Source organism: Apodemus sylvaticus, chromosome 15 (assembly GCF_947179515.1).
Source record: "Apodemus sylvaticus chromosome 15, mApoSyl1.1, whole genome shotgun sequence".
Taxonomy (NCBI): Eukaryota; Metazoa; Chordata; class Mammalia; order Rodentia; family Muridae; genus Apodemus; species Apodemus sylvaticus.
The window spans coordinates 50,079,951-50,107,769 of NC_067486.1; the positions used below are offsets into that span (position 1 = coordinate 50,079,951).

General features: G+C 42.7%; 2 long non-coding RNA genes across 2 annotated transcripts; one reads left to right on the forward strand and one right to left on the reverse strand.

Moving 5' to 3' along the window:
* Window positions 1–19: 19 nt before the first annotated feature.
* LOC127665836 (uncharacterized) lies at window positions 20–27,819 on the reverse strand. The gene is made up of 3 exons (XR_007973511.1): window positions 27,386–27,819; window positions 438–542; window positions 20–351 (listed from the first exon to the last, which is right to left on the reverse strand). It is a non-coding gene; the product is annotated as an uncharacterized LOC127665836 (long non-coding RNA).
* On the forward strand, window positions 10,673–13,304 carry LOC127665835 (uncharacterized). Its single transcript, XR_007973510.1, has 3 exons — window positions 10,673–10,876; window positions 11,246–11,365; window positions 13,079–13,304. It is a non-coding gene; the product is annotated as an uncharacterized LOC127665835 (long non-coding RNA).

Below are 27,819 nucleotides of genomic sequence, written 5' to 3' on the forward strand. Positions count from 1 at the left end.
ATTCTCAGGGTTTTGTGCATCCATTCAATAGACATTGAGAGCTATATGCATTTTATTTGGCAACTTATTTGAATTTGTATTGGTGTGTGTGTGTCTGGATGGAGTTTAGTTGACTGGGAGAGCACCAGTATCATTCATTCATTTGCACCCAGAATGTCTGGGTGGGAGATCATTCTTCATTCATTTGCACTCAGTATGAATGGGGCATGCGGTCTCACACCTTCTCTGTGAAAAAAGACTTTCCTTCTTCTCAAACTCATTTTAGGGGAAGAAGTCACTTTTTTTTCCTCCTTAGTTACTTGAGTGTCTTTGTTTTCCTTTTCATTCATCTTCAAAGTTGAGCTCCATTCTCTGGAGAAAATACATACATAGCCTGTGAGCATTTGAAAGGGATGTTCAGCTTCATTGGTTAGTAGGGAAATGCAAATCAAACTCACAATGAGGTATCAATCCCCACTCATTAGGACAGCTCTCACAGAAACCCCAGGCAGCGGTAAGTTCAGAGACGATGTGGAGAAATCAGAGCTCTTGTATATCGCTGGCTGGAAAATGAAAGAACCCTGTTGCTGTAGAAAACAGTAGGGTAGCTCCCCGTAAATTAAGCCTAGAGTTACCTTGAGAATCAGCAATTCTTAGTAGGAATGGAAGAGCAGGTCCCAGTGGCTCTTTTTACACTAGTGCTGCAGCAGCGCTGTTCATGGTAGTGCGACGTGGAAGCCACCCAGAGCCCACTGAGAGGTGAATGATCAATAAAATGTGATACATCCATTTCAGAAACTCAACTTAGTGAATTCTGACATATGTTTCAATGTCAATAAACATCATTCCTGAAGAAACTATTCTTGACCCAAAAGGATAATCACTGTATAGTTCTATATACTAGGTTCTTAGACTGGTCACATTCATAGAGACAGGAAGCAGGATGGAGGTGGTGGGGGTCTAGGAATAGGAGGACATGAGCAATTAGTTATCATATAATTGTTCAAAAATAAAGTTTCAGTTTGGAAAAATGTAAAAAGTTCTGAGGTTGGGCGCAGTGATCCTAGCACCAGGAGAGTTAAGGCTAGAAGACTATGCCCAGAGCTGCATAGTGAGAACTTAGGTAAAAATTAAGAAAATAAAAAGTCTGAAAGTAGATTGTGATGATGGATATGGCTGTACATCAGTGGGAATATACCTAGTGCCCTTGGACCATCTGTTTAGAAATGGTTACGATGGGGGGGCACAGAACGGTGGGAGATAGTTCAGTTGACATACATACATGTATGAGGACTTGAGTTTGATTTCTTGTAAAAAAGGCAAGGATGGCTGTGGACACCTGCAGTTCCGGTGCTTCAGAGGCAGATGGAGATACAGTGGCTTCCTGGCTAGCCAGCCTAGCCGAGTCCAAGACTTTCAGATGATCGAGAGACTACGTCAGTGAGCATGCTGAATAGTACCTGAAGCACGGCACCCGATGTTGACAACTTACATTTCACTCTAAGTGTCTTTTACTACTATTTGAAAAACTCAGTAAAATGACATAGTCAAGACTTGCTGAGTTATAGTTACTATTGTGATGAAAAACCTTGACCAAAAAAAAAAAAACCTTGGGGAGGAAAGGGTTTATTTGGCTTCCATGTCCTGTGTCACAGTCCAGTGAGAGAAGCCAAGGCTGGAACTCAAACTAGGAGTGAACCTGGAGGCAGGAACTGAGTCAGAGGCCATGGAGGAGTACTGCCTACTTGCTTGCTCCTCAGGGCTTGCTTTGATAGAACCAAGGACCTTCAGTCCAGGGAGGTACCATCTCTAAAAGATCAGGCTGTAAGCGAGCCCTAGAACATTTTCTTATTTAGTGATTGATGTAGAAGGGCCTAGCCCATTGTGAATGGTACCTCCCTGGACTGAGTCTGACCAAGGTCATCTATGTGACCATGGAACAGTTTAGAGTATCCACTGAAACTTGGCAAGGTCAACAGCGGGAACCTGAAACCTGTGGCTGTCTCTTCTCTGAAGCCTACAGTAGTATTTCTTATTTTCACTGGGCCCCTTTGTTAAGAACAAGTCCAACATAGTCTTCTCTGGTTCTGAAACTCTACCTTCCTCTACAGAGTAGATGCAGGTCAAAAGTTCTGCCTCCTTGGTTCTTAGGAATACACTTCCTGGATACAAAGAGAGAAATCGGGAGACTTCTCATGATTTCTTCTACCAAGAGACTTTATTGTTATCACCTGTATCTGTTTACCATTTCTGCTGTCATGAAGAGGCCTCAGTTTGGTAGCGTCGCAAACAGAACTATCTGCTCTTCTGATTCTAGAGAATAGGAGTCTATATTCTAGCTGTCAGCAGCTGTACATGAGGGTGATCTTCTGTCTTCTGGTGGCTCTAGGCACTGCTGGGAGGTTTCCTCTCCACCTGGTGTCATCTTCTATGCATCTAATTTCCTGTTTGTCTGTTAAAGCAACGTCTGGTGGTTTCTAGCCTTCTCTGCCTGATCCAGGATAATCTTTTCTCAAGATCTTTAACTTAATCCCACTTGCAAAGACCCCTTTCACAAACTCCTGAGATTCCCATGTGGATATGGCTTCTGGGATGCCTTTTAGCCCACTCTTCCATCCCCTGGAACCTGGGAAGAAGGCTGGCTGCTTCCTTCTCACCAGAGTGATGGTCTTTGGATATGGGCTTGTCTATTTCTTTTCTCAATTTTGTAGAGTTATTCCTGGATAATCACTGGGGAAAGAAAATCAGCTCTCTTTAGGCACACACTAGGAAGTATGGTGTTTACAACAGCAGTGTTGTTTTCCTGTTCAGCTATACAAAATTTAGCTCAGTACAAGCTCCTTTCTAGCCACTCAATCTGTCAACATTCCTTCTCAGGCCCCACCCCTTACAGAAACCACCTGGATGAACTCCAGTTCCTTTTGTCACAAATACACCACATTCCATTCTGGCTTCTTCTTCCCGGAGTTGATTTCACAACAGCATTTCTCCAGATTGCCTTGTTTCTGGTTAACCTCTCCGGTGAATCCTCAGGGCCAAACTCCTGTTTCCTCTCACCCAACCTGGGCCCATTCAGCACATTTGCATTCTTCACTCCTTCCCAAACTGTCATTAACATGAAGTTAAGGTTCAGCGCTGAAGTTGATAATATCCTCTCCATAAGGGGGAGAAAAATCACTGGTTGCTATTTTATACAGGATGGGGAAGAAGTGATTTCTGCCTTCTGGAATCTCAGTGCAAAGATGGCTTCATGTCTCCACACCAAGAAATACTTGTTTACCTTTATTTCAATGGTTACTTCCACAAGACTCACAGGCTTTCACTGTTCAGCCTTCTACCTCACTTGGGGACACACCTAGGGACTTTGTGACTTTGTCCGTCCACTGGCCACTCTGGCCACAGCTGCCCTAAACTCCTAGGAATAGCTTCTTTTTGTCATCTCCAGCTTTGGAGATTGTTTGCATCTCTTGCCATTTCATACTGAACAGCATGAAGCAGTTGGCTGGAGACCACTACCTTCACTTTGCATGTTGAGAATCCATGGATAGAAGATTGGAGTGGGGTCACCAGCCTGAACCTAGCCTGAATCAGCTGTAACCTAGGGATCTCAGCTGTGAAGGTGGTTTGCTTCCCGTGCTTGGACAATTCCTCGTAATCCTGGTTTCTTCTCCATCGGGATAACAAGCACTAACCAAAATAAATTTGGGGAAGGAAAGGTTTATTTCAGCTTACAGGTTACAGCCTGTCATTGAGGAATTCCAACTGATGCAGGAACCCTGGAGAAATACTGTTTACTGGCTTGCTATCCATGGCTTACACAGCTACTTTTCATAAACTGTTCACATCAATCTTCCTTTGTATGGCACCACCCATAATAGGCTGGGTCGTTCTGTGTGAATTAGCAATTAAGAAAACACCTATAGACATATCTTTGATGGGAATAATTCTTCAATCTATGTTCCGGTTTCCCAGGTGATCCAGTTTATGTCAAGCTGACAAAAAGCTAATCAATACATCCCCACCCCCTGTTTTTATGGTGGCGATGATGGTAGTAGAGGTTTTGTTTTTCTTTTTTTCATCTTTGTTTCTACCTTAACTCAATTCTCCACCATCTATCTTCCTCTATCCTCTCTGGACCAAAATATGCTGGCTTCACCATTACCTATATAGTTTTTACATTTTCTAGCATCTCTGAGTTCCATGTAGGACTATGATATGTGTTAGAAGAAAACGTGAAGAGAGATGGGGAAAAAGAGAACTTAGGAAGACCAAATGTGCACAAATAAAGCTCTGTAACCTGGTTGGCAACCAGCAGGTATTTCTTTGCTCCTTTTTTAACAGCAGGGATTCATAGTTAAGATGGTACACACTCGTCCCGCGCTCACCAGCGTCATCCTCCCATAGAAGTGCTGTATCTGATTTCTCAGGAGATGCTGGCTATGCCGCTGTGACTATGAGCTGTGACCAAATGAGAGAATCCTGATAGATGTGGTCAGAGTGATTAATAGCAGCCTGTCTCTAGAGCTATGGGAGTGGCAAGTGGCGTGCTGTGCCCTGACTCCCCTTTTAATTCTACACTGTCTTTTTTACTTGTTTGGCCAAGCGGAAGCCCCGCCACCTCAGCACAGTGTCTGGATGTAGTCCTTGGATTTCCTGGATCACAAAGATATATTCTCTGGGCACTGGCATTTATCCAGAGCAGAGTTTGAGCTCAGGATGTGTGTGCAACTGCAAGTCCGCACTTGACTGATTGCATCTCAGGACAAAGTGTGGGTCAGAGGAGGCACAGCGGAGTCACGCCTACGTATGTTTCGTCCCTGCGACTGCAATGCCATTGTCTGGAGCTTTTGCAATGAGCAATCCATCAGTAGCACCACATGCTGTAAAATGTTGAGAGCTATGTCAAGCCAGAAACCAGTTTCATTTTCAGATCTTGTGGTTACTGATGACACATCTTCTGATAATGGAATAGTAGCCTTTTGTTAAGCCCTGTACTTACCAACTCCCCTTCTGCAGATGTCCAGATGCCTCTAGTGATAGGTCAGGAGGATTAAACAGAAAATAACAACAACAAACCAACCAACCAACCAACAACCAACAACAGAAACCAACTCATTGACCTACAAAAGCTAGAATACCACCCCCCGCCTCCCCCACACACACCATGTATTGATTGCTGCCATTCAGGCACTCTCTGATTTTATCAAGAGAAAAACAACAGTGAAAATGGCTATTCTTCCTCAAGCCAACTCTTAAATAGAAAACAGTTTGTGGGACTGCAATATGTCAGGAAGAGGGAAGTGGAGGTGCTGCCTTGCTGGGTTGGCCTTCCTGATCTTACCCCTCCACCCCAGTAGAGTTGGATAAAACACAGCAGTTCCTATTTCAAATTACACAGTTGGATGATGTTTCTCTTGGCTCCAAGAAGAAAGGCTGGTGCCCAGAGCGATTTTTTGGCAAAAGTGCAATGTATGAAGTTTTTCTTCCCTTCTAACATTCTCAGCATCACTCTTAATCACTTTTCTCTTGATCTCTATCCAAGTTTCCTAAGAAGGATTTCTTTTTTTTTTCTCTTTCTTGCCTCATCTACTTGTGAACTCAGAGGGATCTGAGACAGTTTCTCCATCTCTAAATCCCGTGGCAGTGTTTCACAACTGTAATGTGTATATGAATCTGCTATACTTAGTCCTGTTCTGATAACAAAACACCTGAGTCTTGGTAATTTGTAAAGAAGAGAGGTTGGTCTAAGTCACAGTGTGGGGAGCTGGGAGTTCAAATAATATTGCACTAGTTCTGGTGAGCACGGCCCTGGCTACACTGTATCATAGTGTCAGTATCAGCAGCGATCTCCTATATGAGAGGGAGAGATGGCACAGCAAGACAGAAAGCCAGAGGGCAGGGAGGAACCAGTATTGTTTTGCTACATCAACTTCTTCCAAAAACTGACTCAGTGTTCTCGGAACAGTGTTATTTACTCCTATTCCTTTTATACCCATCAATCTTGGACACCTAATTTCCTCTCATTAGGCTCCATTATCTACCAACATGATGGCATCTGGGCTAAAATCAGAACACAGGAACCCATGTTGAACACACTCAAACCACAGTCAGACCATACACATAGTATTATGAAAATGCAAACCCAGAACAGTAGTTCTGGAGTGGAGTAAAAGTCTGCATCTCTGACATGATTCTAGCAAGGATGGTGTGGCACAAAGCCATAAACCAATGCCAAGGGGAAGCCAACCAGAAGAGTCCCGGCAGTATTTAAGCAGGAAGAGGGAGATGGGACAGGTGCTAAACTCCCTGGAAAATAGATGATGGCTGAGGCCTGAGCTCCTGCAGGCTATTTTAGTCTAGGAATTAAAAAGTGATTACCCACACTTTTAGCTTTGTGGGGCTTACACTCAGGAAACATCACCAGCTGGACACCTCAGTACTGGATGTCCCTAGGGAAGGAGGACCGGATCAGGCCTCATTCTACCATGATTGAAATGTTCCAAGTAATGGGATTTTTGAATAAATTAGCTATTCATCACGAGAGAGGTATTATAGATAAATACCATACCTCATTGCTATTCTAAGCTGTCCACCAGTCATCTCTTTTTAAGGAGGAAAATAGAAGAATTAATGTGATTCTGAACAGTGATCTGCTTAATGATTTCAAGGTTTTTATCTGAAGAGTATTTCAATAAACTACTTTAAAAGAAGTAGAAGGGGGAAAAGATGCATGAAGGGCTCATAAATTGCTGAAAAGGTTGGTTCCCTAGGACTAGAAATCAAGAAAAAGGGTGAATGTTATAGGGAGATGTTTAAGTACTTATTCAGGAAAACTAAATAGAAAATCAATCAGAAAAATAAAAAATTCATAAATCCAATTGCCTCTAATTGGCTTAGCACATAGTACAGAATTTCAAATGTCTGTCTGTGAACGACTCAGTCTCTTGAAATGATGCCTCTCAGCGCAGGAGAGAGTATTTGGGTTATATTTCTTTTCCTATCAAAGAAAATTCATCAAGCCCACAGCAGTCCTTCAAAGGCTCAGTTTGAAATAAAAAAAAATATTCCTTATGGTGGTTATTTATGATGAAATCCCACTAAAGATTTTCTTAAGTCAGGAAAAACACATTTTCATACTAGTCATTTAATTATTTATTAATTCCTAGTATGTACACAGCACTAGACTGGGTCCCACAGGAAGGATGACATACTGATCTAGAATTCTTGAGAAGCTGTGGTTTGGGGGGGAATTTGAAGGGGGAAAAGATGAAGCTTAATTAACCAAAGAACAAGATTGACATGAGTAATTACTTACAGAGATCTCACCACGAGGCCTGAGAAGGAGAGAATAGGTGCTTTCTGCTGGCGGGAATTTCAAATGTTTCTTGAAGGAGGTGAAACCCACTTCAGTGGGTATGAAGATTTGCCATAGAGGGTGGAAAACCCCACAACTCAGGCCCAGACAATGTAAACTTGTAGTTCTTTAGAGTGGGCTCAGTACCTTCTGAGAGCCTGAAGAAATCCATTGACTTTGAGCTTTCAGTGCCTGCCTCTCCATCTTTAATTTTATTGACTTGGTCCAATGCCTTTGTTTCTCTTGGCAGAGCAGAGTCATCCCACTAAAGGCTAGAGAGATGGCTCAGAGGGCTATTCCAGAAGATCGACAATTGATTTCCAGCAGACCTGGGTTCAATTTCCAGCACCCACAGCTGGCAACTCACAGCCCTTTATAACTCCAGATTTGTGATAACCAGCACTTCTGGCCTCCATAAACACCTGCATTACATGCACATACTCTCAAACAGAAATGTACATATACAAATAATTTAAAAGAAAAGTAAATATTTTAATAAAATATTATTGTGTTATTGACAAAGTAAGGTTGTCCCTTCTAATGAATCTTAGCTTTACTTTAAAAAAAAAAAGAGTATTTCTTTACTGTATATTTGCTTAAGAAATTGAAGAATTTAAGATATGGGAGAATTCATAATATAAATAGTAAAAACAACTTTATGAAGCTATTGGTCTCCCTCCTCCCTTGCATTTTCAGTATTCCAGACCTCGCTCAATGTCTGCTTTTATAGTGGAAACAAAGGAAAAGAATCACGTTATTTTCTAAGGTGCAAAATTTATCCCCTAGAGGAATTTCTGGTACCTGCTTGATGGTCACATTTTCAGACCTGATGATGTACCAAAGGCCACCTTTTGTATATTACACAAAGAGTATGTGTTTTAGAAAAGGAAAGTCCCAGGTTTTGCTTCCAACTACAGCCTTCAGATCACTGACTCTAGGTGAGTCAGACCTCTATTTGTGCAAACTGGGAGTGACCGGTTAGAATCAAGGCCAGATGACATCACAAAGTCTCTTCTGATCAGGACAGGAGTAGCCAGTGTGATATTACCTGTGAGGAGGTCATTCTCAGAACAGATGTGGTAGACACGGTTTGCCAGAAGGGTACAAGGCAGCTGGAGTGTAAGTTATGGGGTCCTCCTGCCTGCTCACACACACTCTTTCCACAGCCCCTGACAAACACACATCATTGTCCTTGTCCAGTTCTTGCAGGCTGGAGTAGTCACGTTGCTCTTAGGGGAAGACATCTTCCTCCAGGAGACTTTGTCCTACACAGATAAGGCCAGGGCTAAGTCTCTTCTCACTGGTGTGGTGACTTCTGATTTACCATCATTCAGTATCCTCACTGTTTAGAAAATTCACAGAGTAAGTACCAGCCTGACCTGTTGTGGAGGAGCACAGACATTCTTGAGTGAATTAAGAAATTAACAGGCAAAGTAAGGGGGAGAGAGGGGGGAAGGATGGAGGGGAAGATCCTGTTAAAATCCACTGCACACCAGCCAAATAGACCAGTGTGGGGGAGTGAAGGTTAGTGTATGCAAACTCAGTTGGCAGCCACCTTGGAAGAATCAGAGGTACCTTCTGTTAATATGCTATGATCTTTTCTGAAAAGAACAGAAAGATAGCACAGGGGCGCCCTCATTCCTGCATGCGTCAGCTTTGCTTTCAGCTCAGTCCTTACTAATGTTTAACCACCATCACCAAGATCCTGGGGCCTCATGAACGTCACACAATAAATTTCTACAGACTGCCACTCCTCTGTGGCTCAAGAGAGCGCTTCATAGCCTCGTTCACCTACTTTACAAACTGGTCGCCTTTTACTAAGTAGGGTAGATGAATATTTTAAAATAGCCTTTCAGAAAAATACAATAGAATATTCTATCATGAGGTACTCTGTGTCTGTTTGCAAGGCAAAACATTCGATGGTGCTTGGGATGGGGAATTTGAAAGGCTCTCCTCGTTTTTTTTATCCTGGCTGCACATTGGAAGTCCTGGGCAGGAGGGGATGAGGCTAGACAGAGGTAGGGCATGTCAGCAGGTGATTTAGAGCTCAGTTTAAGAAATCTCTATGAAGCATTTAAGTGGGCTGAGCAGCTCAAAATAATGGCGAGTGTCACATATCTATCATGTTAATAATTAAAACGTGTTACGCAAGTGTGTTGTCAGGTACGAAATCATCTCCCTCGATCCTGTCACCTCTGCAGTTGATACCGTACTAGTTTTACCAAACACAGAAATCATCTTAAAGTGTGTGCAAGGGGCTAGAGAGATGGCTCAGCACGAAAGAGCACTGGGTCCGATTCCCAGCAACCACATGGTGGCTCACACGTGTCTGTAATGGGATCCAATGTCCTCTTCTGGTGGGTCTGAAGACAGTAGCAGTGTATTCATATGCCTAAAATAAATAATTCTTAAAGTATGTACAAATCATCACACAGGAAGTACTCATAGTCCTTAACTGGTAAATTCAACAGACAGCTGTGTCTCCAGGCTTGGGCAGTGCGGGTCAGGCCCCTCTTGGTGGGAACGGAGGGAGAGTGGAGTGTGAAGACGCTCCTGATCTTGGAGAAGCCTGCTTCATAGGAGTGCAAGGTGGGAAGAACTCACATTCTCTCCCTCATCCTTCCTCAAATCATAGGAACTCCTTATTTGGAACTAGAGAGAAGTCTCTTGTGCATTGTGCCTGCTGTTCCTATAATCCTCTCTTGTCCCTCTGATCCTATTGTGGATACAGCTGACTGGACCACAAATACTGAGGGAAAGAAAATACCTTCTAGGCAAAGGAAATCACTTTTCAGATGCCTGTTGTTATAACACCTCAAAAAAAAGAAAAAGAAAAAGAAAAAAAGAAAAAAACCACGTAAATAAGTCTAGACTTGAATGCTGCCTAGCCCTACAGTTCAGTGACCTTTAGAATATTATCCTTTAAATATTTATTCAGCATTTGTTTAAGTGGGTGTCTGAGATCCACCTCATAAAAGGGCAGAAGGAAGGAGGCCCTGTCCTTGTGCCCCACAGCCCTGCTTTAACTCTGGTCTCAAGCACCATGTTGACTCATCAAGGCCAAGGGTCTATGGTAAAGATCAGCTTCCCTGTTCCTTCCTCCACTGGCTTCCTCATTCCTAACTTTCTGTCACCACAACCCCTGAGGGGATAGTCTTTCACCCACTTCCAAGTTCCGTAAGCTTTCCAAATGTATGTGGTAATCTCAGAGAAGAGTTGCTTCTCCATAACCATTTGTCACCAAACTTCATTTAGATGGTGCTTCTAGAACAATGATTCTTAGCCTGTGGGTCATGACCCTTGAGGGGGGTCACATGTCATATATCCTGCATATAATTTATTATATTACCATTCATAACAGTAGCAAAATTATAGTTATGAGGTAGCAATGGAAATAATTTTATGGTTGGAGGATCACTACAACGTGAGGAACTATCTTAAAGGCCTTAGGAAGGTTGGCAACCACTGCTCTGGAAGATTCTTCACTGGAATTGATGTAAACCTGTGGCTCATCTCTGAGACAAGGAGAGATATATTGAAAAGGTCAGTTCTTGGCCACATGGGGCCTTGACCTAAGGACAGTGGGAACAGCTGGAAGGTTTAAATGGAAGTAATGTGGTTTGTCTTTCACAGAGACTGTGGTAAACAGGGTCCTTTGCTGGATGTGGCTGGAGAGTCTACAGCCCTGAGGGTCGGCCATATTAAAACCTGTCAAACCCCTAGGGTCAAGTTTTGGTATTTCTCTTTTTAGTCATAATCATTGTCACAGTGGTCAATTTTGTCTTTCTGATTCAGAGAGCCTGGGACAAAACGATAATCCAGTCTCCCAATAATTCAAAGATAAAAATTAGGCAGGTTGCAGTTTGTTTGAGCCCAGAGCTCACAAAGCCTGTCATATCTTTCCGCTTCCAGAATTTACTGCAGTAGTCCAGCCATTTCCTGTTTCCACACCATTCTGTACTTGCTGACTTCACTGTGTTCTTGCTGCCTCGGTGTCTCTTTACTACGTTTCTGAATGTCACTGCCTTACTGGTGAGTGTGTCTCAATAATTCATGCTCAGCCCCGACACAAGAGAGAGTCTGAAAAACTCAAGTAGATAGCATCCAACAGGGACTGATTTTTGTTAAATGAATATGAGCAGTAATTAATCTCAAAGTCATAGGCTGACCTCGACATATCCATCCACTGATGGCCAAGCTGTCGGTGCATGTGGAATATGGGGGTCGGGGAGACTGAAGGGCAGGCATAATTGTGTAATAGACTGCACTCTTAATAAAACAGAATGGAGATGAGCCCTTGTCTGGGCTCTAGACCTAAAATGAATAAGAAGCAGAATAGAGGGGGCTCAGGAGGTAGCTCAGAAGTGAGTGCTTCTTGCTGTTTGGGCAGAATTAGGCTTAATTCCTAGTACTTACTCAGTGGGTAGATCACAGCTATCATAATTCCAGTCTCAGGGAACCTGGGACCCTTTCCCAACTTCTGACACCAAGCAGGAAGATAGTATGCATGGCATATGCTTAGGCACAAGCATCATATACAAAAAATTAGAAAATAAAATTTTTTTTTTGGTTTTTTGGATTTGTTTTTTTCGAAACAGGGTTTCTCTGTGTAGCCCTAGCTGTCCTGTAACTCACTCTATAGACCAGGCTGGCATCGAACTCAGAAATCCACCTACCTCTGCCTCCCAAGTGCTGGGATTAAAGGCATGCACCACCACCGCCTGTCGTTAAATAAATCTTTCAAAAGAAGAAAATATTCTCATGTCCATCTCTTCTCCTGGTACAGGATAGGAAGTTGCCTTGCACAAATTGTCTCCTGGTCTATCACCTGCTACATGTCTTCGGCATGTTTCTTCATCTCTTGGGGTCTCAACCGTTTCATTTATAAAATTTGTACAATAGTTATGAAGTTCCAATGTCACCGAGTTTTATAAGATAAAATGGGAGGTCATCTATTCCTGACTCAGTAAGAGATTTGACTTAATGTTTTCTGCCATAAACTGTCTGCCTCCTTTCTTCCTGAATTTCCAAGTGTCTTAGTTGGGGTTTTATTGCTGTGAAGAGACACCATAACCACAGCAACTCTTATAAAAAAATTTTAATTGGGGCTGTCTTAAAATTTCAGAGGGTTAGTCCATTATCATCATAGTGGGAAGCCTGGCAGCACCCAGGCAGACATGGTGCTAGAGAAGGAGCTGAGAAATCTACATCTTGATCTGAAGGTGACAGAAGGGGATTAGGTGACACACTGGGTGTAGCTTGAGCCCACCCCCACAGTGACAAACTTTCTCCAACAAGGGTCTGCCTCCTAGTAGTGCTGCTTCCTATGAGCCAAGCACTCAAACACACGATTCTATGGGTGCTGTGCCTCAAAAATCCCCATAGTCTATCGCAGCAAGCCTCTGTTAAACAGATTATCTGTTCTCTCTCTATCTAGAAGAACCAGGCTCCTTCTTAGCTCTTTTAATTTCACTCACAGTATTTCTCCCGCGGACTAGGAAGGCAGTGTTGAGTACTAAAGACATCAGACCTCAGAGTGCAAACCCTCCTGTCCTAGAAACTGGTGTTGGTTGAGCCAAACGTCTAATGCTTCTTTTCCAAGCACCTACTTACCTCATTCTTCTTACCTCATACCATGACACATAATCACCATTGCCTCTACTTTTCCTGCGTCCTGCTCTAAAAGCTACTTGGTGTTCGGCTCTCAGATCAAAAGAATCTTTCAACTTTTCTTTTGCTCCCCAGAACAGACTAATCTCACCAGCCAGCCTCTCAGCCTACCTCTACCTGTTCTCCTCATTGGCAGACTTCTCCAGAGAGCGCCGGGGAGTACCTGCTGCAGTGAGGTATCTAACGCCCATCTCCCTCCTTCACTGGAGTGAAAGCTGCTACTGTTTAAAGATCAAATGTTTCCTGAGTGCCTACTGTACGTAGTATGGTAGTGTGCTGACTGCTAATGATTCAATGGTCACCCAAGCGATTTGTTCCCTGTCTTCATGAATTCTATATAAAGCTATGTAACTGAAAATTGAGCATGAGCTCTTTGAATTTATGGGGTCTTTCGTGAGCTGCTGGTTCCTCTTAAAAAATAAAAATAGAACGGGGGGATTTCCCCCTCCCCCACCTCTAAATTGAAGTGTAACTGTGATGGGATGTCTCTGGCCATACCAAAAAATGATAGAAATATCTCATGATCCTAACAGAAGAAATGGAAATGCCATGGAAAAGTTTTGCCTTAGGGGCTCAAGGGAGATACTGAGGTAGACTGTCCATTTAGATTGGAGATTTGTTAGAAGAGTTCTCAGTGCCATAGACAGACAGGCAGACAGTAACATTGTGAGGGCTCTATGAACAGTGTGGGTTCCTTCCTGATACAGGTAGCAGTAGAAGGGGCATTCTATGGAACACGGTTGACACACGGTTCTTAGTACATGCTCACAATAGGGAATACAGTCGTCTATAATCAGCTATGAGAGCAGAGAGAGTAAGAATCTAGAAACTCACATTTCAACCAAAATGGAGGTCTATAAAATGGCATGATTCTGCCTAACACATTGGGATTCTGATCAGAGAAGACAAGTTACTAGGACTAGCCAGGGGCCCTTTTCACCTGTCTTACTTAAAAGGTCTTACCTCTATCACTACGCACTTAAGAGTTTGCTCTAAGAGAGAAATCGGTCCTTCTATCAGACTCCAACAACTTTCACACCTGACCGCTTCCAGGACACCCATCCCTCAACACCGATAGCTCCCATTCGGTCACTGCTCCAGACATCACCTCCATCTTTCTCACCCAAATGACTCCTCATTCTTCAAGGATCTTTGAGGGTCATCTTCCAACAGCCTTCCTTCATTTTATTCTTCTATTTTCTTTCTCTGAGTGTCTTCCTTCTTCTTTTCTGATCCAGTAATGATTGGTCAAGTGTTTCTCTGGGCACATTCAACAACACAGCAACACTCACAATGCTAAGCCCACTGGGTGACCTGCTTTTGCCTGGTAGCTCTACCAGTATTTCTGGGGCAGATATATATTGTAGACCTTATTTCAAGGGATACTTTGGTGTCTATATTAGTTTTCTATAGCTGATATAACAAGGTATAAAAACTGAAGTGAATTTCAGAACTGTTATGGAGATCTGAAGTCCAAAATCAGGGTTTCAACAGGGCTATTCTCCTGCTGAGAAACAGGGCTATTCTCCTGCTATGGGAAAATCCTTCTTTGTGTCTTTCCGCTTCTGATGACTCCAGAGGTTCCTTAGCTAGTGGTTGCATGATACTAATCTTTGCTTCTTTTATATCTCTCCTGTCCTTACAAGTGCCTTTGTCATTGGATTTAGGGACCTCTGGTCAATTGAGGATAATCTCATCTCAAGATATTACCCTTGGTCAGAATCTGAGTTGGGTATTGCTGAGTTTATACCTAAAGAGTTGACTTAAAGACTCTTAAAGATTGCAAAGTACCAAAGAAACTACTCAAATCAGGACCACAGCAACTTATAAAACGAAAGGTTCATTCTGAACCTTCAATTCCACAGGGATAAATAGTCCATGCAGGATAGTAGAGTTCAGGCAGCAGGCAGCAGGCAGCTGAGAGTTTACATCTCAAACTATAAATAGGAGGCAGAAAGTGCAATGGGCAAGGCACATGGGTTTTGACTTCAAAGTGGCTCCCAGTGGCACACCTTGTCCAACAAGATCACAGCTCCTAATTCTTCCCAAACAGATACACCTATTTGGGGACCAAGTATTCAAATATAAAAGTCTACAAGAGCCATTCTTATTCAAACCACCACAGGGTGTGAGAGCTTGTTTTTTTTTTTTGTTTTGTTTTTGTTTTTTAAAGGCTATCATACTAGCACAAATGGTTCTTTGTTTTGATTGACATTTTTGGATTATTTACGCTTTGGCTTACTGTGTATGGACCTGCTTGTCCTCCACCCACACACCCACAACACACACACACACACACACACACACATTGGAAACAGGTCTTTTTTTTCTTCTTTGAGAGTCTCATGCAATGTGTTTTGCTCATATTCACTTCTCTCTCCAAACTCTTTCCAGATGGGTTCCTTCTTCCTTACCCACCTAAACTGATGCCATATTTTTAAGCCTTCAAGAACAATTGATGCTGCTCAAATATTCTTAGATGTGTGGCTTTCAGCTAGAGAGTGGTCAACTTACTAGGGGCTACATCCTTAGAGAGAACTATCTCTACCTCTCTCATTAGCTAACAATAATGCATCTGGCTTTAATCATATGCATGCCTAATTATAAGGAGGTTTCTTTCTAAAGGTTCACTCAGAGGACACAGTTTGCCTTATTGGTATTCATCCAAAAGTGGTCTGAATTGACCTCTCACTTATAGGTTCCAGATGTGTTTCCAGATGTGTTTGGGTACTAATGGGCATTATCCAGGGATCAGTGAGTGAAATAGCTTACATCCATTTTTAAAAGTGGGTATGTGCAGCTTGGTACAGGTACAGGTACCAGGGTGCCAGCAGGTTGTTATATGTATTGTTATAAGAGAAGTGTGTACTATGCCATTACCTATGCTTGCCTCAAAGCATTTTAGCTTAATTACATCTTCAACCATCCTTTTAAAAAAACAAATTAAAACAACAGCAACAAACAAACAAAAACAAAACAAAAAAAAAAAACCTATCACAGTCTCAAGTCCCAACTATTAGAAGAGGGTATATTTTGAGAGGGTCACTACCCAATTGTGCAGACCAGGCTGTGCCCTGCTCTGAGTTACTGCCTTTCTCTAAGTTGTTTCAGACCATGACTATGACACTGTGCCTTGCCTTGAGTGACTCCATTTTACCAAGCAGAGTTTGGCTTCTTGCTGAGGGAGAATGACTGTGCATCTCATTTGTGTATGCGGACACCATCTGTCCAGCCGCAACCAAATGGAACTAATAACTGATCACTATTTCCTGCAAATAAAAGGATACTGCCTCTAAACTTAACAAAGTAGATCAGAAACATATGGGTACATGGACATATTAAAACCACATGAGATAATCTAGGCTTCTGCACTTACCAACCACACCAGACCAACAAAGAGGTCAACATCCTTAAGCAGAGTCCATGAACGGAAAGACAGCAAATGCACACAGCTGGGCTGTTTGGGTTTGTCATTTGCATACACACCAACACATATCTGGGAAAAGGATCTTAATTATGAAAACATTTCTATAAAGTTGGGCTGTAGGAAAGTCTATGGAATATTGTCTTAATGATTTGTGTAGGAAGGCACTGTGAGCAGTGCCACCCAGGGAAGATGGTACTGGGTTATATAAGAAAGCAAGCTGAACAAGCCATGAGGATCAAGCCAGTAAAGAGTTGTGATGGTCTGAATGAGAATGGCCTCGACAGGCTTATAGGTTTGAATGCTTGCTCTCCATTTGGTGGCACTGTTTGGGAAGGATTAGGAGGTGTGGCTTTGTTGGAGGAGGTGTGTCATGGGGAAGGGCTTGCAGGTCTGCCTCTCCACTGATCCTACTGCCCTATGTTGCCCCTACCATCATGAACCCTAATCCCCTAGAACTGTAAGTTCATCTGAACGCTTTCTTTTATAAATTGTCTGGCCAGGATATTTTATCACAACAATAGAAAAGTAACTAATACAGAATTGTTCCTCTGTGGCCCCCACCTCCAGGCTCCTGCCTTGAGTTCCTGCCATGTGTCTGTCAGTTATTGACTATCAACTGCAAGCTGAAAGAAACCCTTTCCTTCCTGAACTGGTTTTGGTCATGCTGTTTGTCACAGCAATAGATAGCAAATCAATATAACTGCAATAAAGATGGCCTAACAGCCTGTTATGGGACCACCCTGTATGGTGTGTATGGTCAAAGGACTGACAGGCAGAGAATTCCTGCCTTTGAGGCTTGAGTTTAGCTGTTTCTACTGCCTGACTTAGCTCACTCTAATGTCTATCCATAAATCCTCCTCAGACCTGGACATCTGCCTACCCTAATGATTCTTTACCTCCATCACAGACCTCAGCCTTTGGTCTCTGCAGATTTGGTTTAATTACTCCTAGCAGAATTCCAAATGGGTTCGTTAATATCTAACCACTTGCAGTGACTTCCTCTGCATCTGCATCAACTAGCCCCCGGCCTCCAGCTGTAAATAGTCTTTAAAAATCCCTGGATTTTTTAAAAAAAAAATTTATTATAGCCATTCAATAGTGTATGCAAAGTATAATACGTGATCTTAGCATTGATCTTAGGAATTAAGATTGGAAAAGAAGAAAGTGTAATTGTGGTTAGCCACACTGTTGAGGGATAGGGTGATTACCTGGTAAATTGGAAAATCGGTGAAGCCAGCATAATTTGTGAATTTATTGCTATTCAAGAAACTCTGATATTTATGTAAAGATACAAATGTGTCTGCGTTTCTGACAAAGAATACTTGGGATGTCAATATATTTCCCAGGTGCAGGGATACCACAGTTATCAGTTCTACAGAAATTTCACATTAGTGTGGGCCACCTGGGGGCTATTAGGATGAGTCACTGAGAGTTAGTCACCCTGTCTCTGGGAAGTGACTGGGAATACCCATGGCCACCTGCATTCTCTTTTTAGTTTCTCTTCCTTATGCTCCCATGACTCATTTTCTTGGAGTTTTCCTCCGTGTAAATTTTCTAAGATCCTTTAAGTCTCTCACCTGAGAGGCTGAAGTTGCTAGAGGAGGCATCTAATAGGCGTCCTGCTACTCCTGGGCCAACCTTCAGGATAGAAAAGCCATGATTACTTATCGTGATGAGCGCTAAAGTAAGGGCTTTAGAACAGGCGCAAGGTCAGGCTGTCTCTCGGGCTCAGTTTGCAGAGCTTTGACGTCAGACTGTCCTTGGGTGTCTGAAAGTTTCCAACACCAGCTTCCTCTCTGCAAGCCTCTGTGCGTAGGTTCCCCCCACAAAGAAAAATGCCATGCCTACATTGGACCCCCATGGGGCTACAGAGTGAGAAGGACCTTCAGCAGAGACAGGGAAAGGAGAGGCAGTTCGCTAGCCTGACAAACTAGGGAGCAGAAGAGACTGGGCGTCCACAAGAAGAGATAATGGGCTTTCCTACATAGAAGCGAAGGGATTATCTTTGGGGATGGAAGAGAGCAGCGTCTCTAGTGTAAAACAACAGGGTGTGCATGGATGGGTGACTCAACCCTCAGCTCTACAGAGGCTGCTCTGCACTCAGTATAAGGCAGAGCACAGAAAGACTTCCAAAAGAGGGCTCAGAGAGGGAGGAGCTGGACGTTTAAATTCTCATTATTTTTTATATTTAAGGATTGGGAGGAGTGTGTCTTTTGGTAGTACATTTCCCTGACTTCCCCAAGTTGGGGAAGTCCATAGGAAAACATAGGAAATGTAAACAAAACATAGGAAAACAAAACAAAAGCTGATTTGCTCTTATGGAAATTGCTCAAAATGCTAAGAAAAGGGGAAAGAGGAAACCCGGGAGATGCTGGCGCCTTTAATCCCAGCATTTGGGAGGCAGAGGAAAGTGGATCTATGAGTTTGAGGCCAGCCAGTCTTGTTGAGAAAGACCTAGGACAGCCCAGGGCCACAAGATAAAGTCTGTTGTCTTGGAAAACAAACAAAACCAATCCACAAACAAGGAAAGAAGGAAGGGGAGAGAGAGAGAGAGAGAGAGAGAGAGAGAGAGAGAGAGAGAGTAAAAGAAGAGAACAAGGAAGCCAGCTTGAGAAGAAGCTGCAACTGTGGGATACCCAGGTGTTTTCCAGGCCCGGTCTTAGAACTGGGGTGCCAGTAAGGACAGAAACCTATGTGGGCTGTTGAGTTATTAACTGGGGTGAACTTTAAAGGGAGAGAAATCTGAAATCATGCCAAACTGAAGAGCCTGGGAGACATTTAAGAGTACGGATTTTTTTTTTCCCAAGATGAGCTTGCTTTGGGACATGCTGACCTGCCATAATGTCGCGAAATTCAAATAGAAATGCCCAGCTGTTTGTTAGAGATGCCTCGTGTCTGCGCTGTCACAGCAGCGGCGGCAGGTTCGTCCTGTCACAGGCTGGTTTAACAGGCTGTCTCTGGGGGAGACAGCTCCCTGCTAACTCCACCAAAGCTTCTGCGGTCTTATCTTGAATGTGACCTTTCCCTTAATTTATCATATCTCCTCTGGAATCTTTCATTATGGTGGTATCCATTTTATACTCTCTTGTAGCTGGAGGAAGGTCAGGAACACATTTATCTGTTCATCCGACGTTTATCAAGCAGCGTTGTTGTGCCAGGCACTGTGTTAGGGCTCGGTGTGCAAGAATGAACACAGCAAGCGTGATCACTGTATGTGGTAGAGCAGCTAACTGACAAATAAGGGTGACATGCGTGAGAAGGAGGGGCAGGATATTTAGCTGCACGACTCGTAGCCTTGAGAACCCAAAGGTATAATATGCATTGAAGTCAGGTCTTGCCGAAACTTGTGAGCTGGTCAGAATTGATTCTGCCTTGTTCTAACTGAGCTCATAAGACATTAATAAATATAAACCCACTTATCTGTTTGTTAATTTTCATGCAAAATTAGAGTATCTGTCACGAAGATCAAAGATTGACAGCTTAGAGGTGCTGACTCATGCTAAGTAAATTCCCAAGGCATAAATATATGCAAGCCAGCATGCCGATTTGCTAATTTTTTTTCTATGAGGAGCAGAGTCTGTCTGTCAAGCAGCCCTGAGATTGACAGCCTGCCCTCTCTCTGCATAGAGGGCTTCCTGGGAAGCTTAATTATCCCATTGCTTCATAGTGAGCCTGGAATCAGAGTCAAGAACAAATAGTTACATGACCCGCAGATTTACGGACTTCAGCCTCTGTGTCAGATGCACTTACCTCTTGTGGGGACAGGCTCAGTGGGCTTGTCAAGAAAAGGAGCAACATTGGAGCACACAGTGACCCACACACACACACACTTCTATGCTCTAGAACTCATTAACTGGCCTGATACTTCACTCCTTTTCCTAAGTGTAATGTGTTTACTACATGATTTGATAAAATCAACAGCGTGTTAATTTAGTAGTTTAGTCCTACTGCCCACTCTCTCCTGTGGCTTTCCTGCTGTCTCTAGGTTTCCTCATACTTACTAGCTAATTGCAAACCTTAGCTCTGGGGTTCCCCAGAGCTCACATCCTTTTAGTCTCCAGCACAATGTTGGGAGTTAAGACTTAAATGGAATCGGCAAAGTCATGATGGGTTGGCCTCCAGGAATGAAAGAATGCTCTCCTAGCAGGAGTAGGGTAACTGTGGCCAGAGTGGATTCTCTAGGTTCTTTCCCTCTTCATGCATAGAGGATATCTCATCCTTCTGTGTTCTATCGGCATATGTCACAGCAAGATGATCCTCAATAGGTGTGGTTCCTCTACTTAGGGCTTCTAGTCTTTAGAGCTATAAGAAGTAAATCTCTCTGCTCACAGCCATCCATTGGACTGAGCACAGGGTCCCCAATGGAGGAGCTAGAGAAAGGACCCAAGGAGCTGAAGGGGTTTGCAGCCCCATAGGAGGAACAACAATATGAACCAACCAGTACCCCCAGAGCTCCCAGGGATTAAACCACCAACCAAAGAGTACACATGGTGTGACCCATGGCTCCAGCCACATATATAGCAGAGGATGGCCTTGTTGGACATCAGTGGGAGGAGAGGCCCTTGGTTCTCTGCAGACTTGTTGACCCAGTGTAGGAAAATGCCAGGATAGGGAAGTGGGAGTGGGTGGGTTGGTGAGCAGGAGGAGGAGCAATGGGATAGGGGGATTTGGATGGGAAATGAGGAAAGGGCATAACATTTGAAATGTAAATAAAGAAAATATCTAATTAAAAAAGTCAGAAAAAAAGAAGTAAATCTCTTTTCATAAATTACCCATTCTTGACCATTTTGTTGCAGCAATGCAAAACCGGCTAAGATACTGGATTGTCAATGGTTGTAGAGATTGTAAGAGAAGCTGAATGTAAATCCACAGCAGCCAGGGAAAAGGTAAGAGTCACCCTGGGGTATCATTAAGTCATCTTGTCATGATAGGAATTCACACCTTCAGACTTCCTGCTCCTCTCTGGTGGGGTCTGTGCAGACCTGACTACACAGCCCATAGGCTCTGGCCTTCTGTATACTCCATCCTGCCTGATCTCAAACTTAGTGTGTGGGTAGCATGAGGACCTTTGCCTTAGTCCATTTGGTGTAGCTATAACAAAAATCACAGACTTGAAAATTATAAACACTTTCTTCGTTTTATGGTTCTAGAGCAGTGGTTCCCAGCCTTCCTAATGCTGCGACCCTTAAATACAGTGCCTCATGTTGTGGTGACCTCCAACCATAATACTATTCTTGTTACTACTTTATGAATGTAATTTTGCTCCTGTTCTGAATCATAATGTAAATATCTGATAAGCAGGATTATGATATGCGACCCCCAGGAGAGAGTTGTTTGACTTTCGCCCCCTCCAAAGAGTCACAACCCACAGGTTGAGAGCTGCTCTTCTGGAGGCTGAGAAGTCCAGGAGCTAGAGGCCCTATCCAGTGCTGTCATTTTTCTTGCTGTATCCTAATGGGACAAAAGGCATCTCACAGTGACAGAAAACACACGGTGAACAGTACCCAGTTCCTTTGATAATTGATATTGAGTCCCAACTTGATTTAGAACATTTAGAACATGTAGAGTCAACTAGGAGACAACCTTGGGGATGTCTGTGAGAAAGTTTCTATATTAGGTTAATTGAGGAAGGAAGACTCATCCTGTGTGTAACCACAACCATTCCATGGGTTGGAGTCCCAGATAAACAACAACAACAACAAAAACATGAAGTGATATGGACATTGGGATCCACCATTCTCTGCTTCCTGTCTGTAGATGTGATGTGGCTAGCTGTCTCCATGTTCCTGTCGCCATGTCTTTTCTGCAGTGGACTCTATTCTCAAACTACAAGCCCAAGTCAACCCTTCTTTGCTTTAGTTGCTTTTGTCTGATTTCTTATTTTTAAATAATTACTTTTTGATTTTATGTATGTGAGTACATTGCCACTATCTTCAGACACACCAGAAAGGTCATCATACCCCATTACAGATGGCTGTGAGCCATCATGAGGTTGCTGAGAATCAAACTCAGGACCTCTGGAAGAGCAGTCAGTGTTCTTAAACGCTGAGCCATCTCTCCAGCCATTATATGATTTCTTACTAGCAACAAGAAAAGTAACTAATGCATCCCTACATCTTTTATTCATGGGTACCAACCTACCCTTGAATAATCAACTAGTTCCTCCAAAGAACACACCATCACAATGGCCATCACAATGGCCATCACATTCCAAGATGGTGAGTTTGGAGGAAACATTCAAGCCATCACACCACCCCAAAACATATATATCCTAATCTCTACAACCTGAAAATGTGATCTTATGTTGCAAAGACACCTTGCAAATGTGATTGAGTTAAGAGATCTTGAGAAGAGGAGTGGATTATCTGGAACTAGTATAATCACAATGGTCCATATAAGGAAAGTAGGCAATAATAGGAAGAGATGAGGGTATGGATCATGAGTTAAAGATTTTAAGATGCTAATCCACTGGAAGATGTATAGAATAGTCTTTAGAAGTCAGGAGAAGAAAACAGATTCTGTACTGGAGCCTATGAAAGAAACACAACTCAGTTGACATCATGATTTTAGAACACCAAACATAAAACTGTCAGGTAATGTGTTTGTATTGTTTCATAGCATGTTTGGGGATGTTACGGCTGAACTGAAGGAAAATAGCTGCTGCTAGCTTCTCTCGGTTAGCTTCCAAGACCTGCATGGCTTTGTCCACGCTAACTTCTAGGATTGATCGCTGTATTCTTCGAAGGCCAGTCATGTTGGCGGGCGCTAAGTCCTCAGTGTTTGTACAGGACAGAGTCTTATTTCTCACAAATAGTACAAAAGCATTAAACCCTCAGCTCAGTGTTGCCTGTGTGTAAGTGGTGACTCCATGCCCTGGACCAAAAATACAGTGTTGCCACCTGTGTCTGATATAGCCCTCCTGGCATGCTGGTGAAGATATGGGCTTCTTTTGAAGTTACTTGCTCAGAGCAGCTCTATGGGGGGGCCTGAAGCAAGATGAGAAATAGGTCCAAGGCTCTCATCATGATGCAGGTTTCATATCAAAATGCACAATCAACTGACTGGAACAGGAAATAATTAATCAGGACATTACAAAGTAGTTAAGTATAATTAATTCATACCAGAGAATGTGAGTGTGTGCAGTTTTAGCTGCCAGAGTGATCTTATCTCCCTGCAAATCTAACTCACAATAAACAAACATCGGAATAATCTTTTCGATTTTTTTCATGGCTCGTGGGTTATTACTTCCTAATAGCTACCCAGAATATTAGCAAATTCATGCATGAACCTCTTGAGGTTGTTTGTTCTTGGTATGGGAACCTAACTGTAAGAGAAATAACGTTTTAGTTGTATTGATACTCGTGTGTGTTTGTGTGTGTGTGTGTGTGCTGGGAGGAAAGTTTGCTATGGTTGCTGAATAAAAGCTGGAGGGAAGGTTTTATTTCTGCCCAAACAACTTAAAATCTGAGCACAATGCATAAAAAATTTATGCTGTGAAAACATCATCTGAGAAAGTGACTTGATCCCAAGGGTAAACTTACTGATATTGTGTGGATTTTCCTTTCCCCTTATCTTTTTTTCCCCCTTCCCTAAAACTGGAAACTCTTTATAAAGGAAAAGGTGAAAAAAATATTTGGTATTCGGAGTTGGCAGCAATATTATTATTGGTCTTCAACCCAGTTCTCTTCTCAGACTAGGGAGTGAAAAAGCCAAAAGCCATGCCCTATACCGGGAGTTTTATGTACAGGTGGAAAATTCTTCATACAGGAGTGAGGGAGGGAATATTTCCTCCCCTTTGTGACTTCAGAGAGCACAGTGTGCTCTGCCAAGCTGGACAAATAGGACTGGGCTGGTGTGATGAACAGTTATTGTTTGAAAGTGCAGATCCATCAAGGCCACATAGGAAAGACGGGATTCAGACAGATTGCGGTGGACCAGTGGGCTCCTCTCTCCTTGATGGATGTCTGTGGGGTCTTAATTTACTTCCCAGATTCACTTGACCACAAATTATACACAAAGGGCTTCTCTGATCAGCCGGGTCATACAGGGGTGTCCTGGCATCTGGGAAATACCGTGCTGTTCCAGTTTCCGACCCCACCCACAGTGCACGACACTCATTTCTTTCTGGCTGAATAACTTGCAGCTGGAAACCGTCTGGTACCCAAGAACATTGCTTTTATGTCTTCAGTCTCTGTCTTCACCGTCGGCTGTGCCTTTCAAGATGAAAGTTATGACCCACCTGTACGTTTTAAAATACATTTAGTGGGTCACAACCAGCATTTTTATTTTAGTATTTTTTTTTGTACAAAGAAGTAGAACAGAAACGAAAATGGCAGAATTTGTCACACCTATCAGTAATGATAGTGTTTAAGACCTAAGTTGTAAAGAAAATAGGTGTGCTCCTACCTGACTGTGCTCCCTTGTATACATTCAAGTACACACTTACAGGTTGCATCTACATAATGAAACCTAACTAGCGGTGCGGCAGACATCAGAACGCCCCTTCCATATGTGTGCATAGCCCTGCTGTATCTCCTGCAGAACTATACGAACTGAATGTGAAATTAGTCTAAAACTAGGAGGAAAATAATGAGTACAGACAAAAAGATGAAGGCATTCAGAAACACACTCGTAGAAGCTGGCCTCTATAGCTGCCTCTGACCCTGCCGAGGTTTCTGTATCGGCCTACAGACGTGCCTCTCTCCCAGAATGTCTAAAACAAGCCCTTTCCATTGTTTGCTAAACATGTTCATAGCATGTTTGGGTTTTCATACACCAAATGGGACGTATTTTATGAATTAGGGGATAGGCGTGGAGTCTGTTAAAGTGCACGCAGAAGTAGATTGTGGAGACAGGAAGCAGAGACAGGAAGAGCCTAGTGCTTCAGTTCCAGAGCTCCTTCATTACGCTAAACATAACGGAAGCCTGGGAAATGATGTGCTATGTAAATCAGCCTCGTGGACCACGGCTGAATGGGAGCTCCTTGCAGCCCTGTGCTGCTGATTTGTTTTACAGGTTTAGTGTGTTTGTCTTACACACTCAGAACTGAGAGTACAGGTTTTGCAATAGAAATCCTTGTAGTCTCTATCACCCGTTCATTTCAGGTTAACTCAAACAAAGGTGTGTGCAGTGCTGTTTAGTTTAGGTGTGGTTCTGTGTGCCCACTATGCTTAAGTCACTGCAGGACACACTGAGGGGTGAACAAAAAGCATCATTCTTGTAATTAAAGGCTTCGAATGCTGAACAGAAGGCACAGTTAGCGTCTTGGACTCACCATTTTTAAGGATTTTTTGGGGGGGCATGATTTTAGAATGTGGGACAATGATATAAAAATGTTACTTATGCTGAAAGCTAAGCCATCATCAATAGCTAATTTACTATTACTAATATACTATTACTAATTTACTATTACTAATATACTATTACTAATCATCTAATAACTAGAGACAACCAGGCATCACATACCTCCTTACAGATATATCAAAAACTAAATTAGGAACCCGTGTCCTTACGGCGGCTGATACCCATGCAAAGGAACGGTGGGAGAAAAGGACGCAAATCAAACCATGTTCTACAGATTCCCTGGAGTGAAGCTGAGGTGTGGGACTCTCACCCTGAGACTTGGTTTCTTTAGCAACAACAAACAGAAAAGGATATGGGATTTATTTGGACCTTGAGAAAAATAACTTCAAAAGGGAAAAATAGAGTAAAGGTTATTAATAAAAGAATAACAGAAATGGGAATACATCAATGATGCAATTGATGAATTTATTAATATTGATTTTAGGGAACTGTGATGACTGTAGGGTGCTGTGTTAATATTGTAATGTTTTTTAAAAGCGTTTCTTGTCTTTTAACAGATATAGCGCCAAACATTTACTGATGAGAAGCCATGACAGAGGAGATTTGCCTCACAATTTCCCTGGGGCAGAGAAGGTGTGGGGAGGGGACGGAGGAGACAAGACAGCCCGTGCGATGAAGATCCTGGAGCTGTAGAAAGCATCCATTCAATTCTTCAGAATCTGCTTGACAGGTTTCCTAATGAAAAACTTCAGTATCTATTTAACAGAGGTATTTGTTCTTTAGCAAGCATATTTTGAAATCATATTGCATACTAGGTATTGATGTTCTGGTCAGACGCTGCCTCAACTTCTCTTTGTAAGATGTCATTGATCTTTAGGATATACAATTATTTTAATTGCAGCTTTTTAATCTCATGACTTGAAAGATCCATAGCTTTTCTTGAAGAAAAAAAAAAGATAGGGAGAGAGAGAGGAAGAAACAAAAAACAGAAAACAAAACCTACCCTATAAAACCTATGCACTGACTTTTAAGATACATCTTGGGTTTAGAATATCCGTACTAGGAACCTTAGAATCAAGAAAGAATGGTGATTCTGTTTTCCTCTGTTTGGTTCTATAGTAAAATTCAGTTTTTTTTATTCACTTTTAAATGCGTCATACATGTAGCTGTCAAATTGAAATAGGTCAATCTGGTCTTACTGCCACCAGGCCTGTCAGTCATCCGGAAGATATGGCTGCAGGAAATCACTCTGGTATGTTCTTCAGGAAGACAGCTGTAGAAACCATGTTTGCAGCTGGTATAAACTGCTACCCAGAAGCCAACAGATTCAATGGTCTGAAATTCAAGCAACTTTCCAGGACATTGTGGGGGACAGAGAGGGGCTGTGAAACCTGCCAGTGTCTGTTATCCTCAGGGTGACCTTGGATAACATTTATTTGTCTCCAAACCTCGTGTAGCTCATGGATAAAACATGTTGAAAGAACCTTCCACACAGTGTTGTGGGATTTAAAGAAATGATAACAATTCCAAAGTGCTTAATAAAGGGCTAGGAGTTCTGGGAAGCTTAGATTGTTATTACTGACTAGTTCCCGGAACCAGAAGGGAGCATCCATCAGTCTATAATCTGCACACATCCGTGAGTGGTAGCTTACCTTGGTCTGCTGCTTCAGGGTCCTGTAGACGAGGTAGCTAGATCAGCTATTTCTCACAGTTGGATGATGGGAAGACAGGTCCAGCAGCTCTTGTGACTGGCTGCTCCCTCTTCCTGACAGCTGTCAGAAAGGCTTTACCCTTATGAACCCAATCTAATTATATAGACCAAAGATCACGTGCCCAGCATTACCGCAGTGGTGGCTATACTTTCAATCTGAATTTGGAGGAGGACCACAAACATTCAGTTGATAATAGGCTGTTTCCATCCTAACTTACAGCTTTAGGTACAGAAGCCTTGGGACCTCCTGGGGATTTTCTGGAGATGGGATTCACACACAGCAAAGAATCATCTCTGCTGTCTGCATTGTCATAGATGGTAGGGGTGTTGCATTTGTCTAAGAACCTGACACACTGTAGGCATTCGGAGTAGACC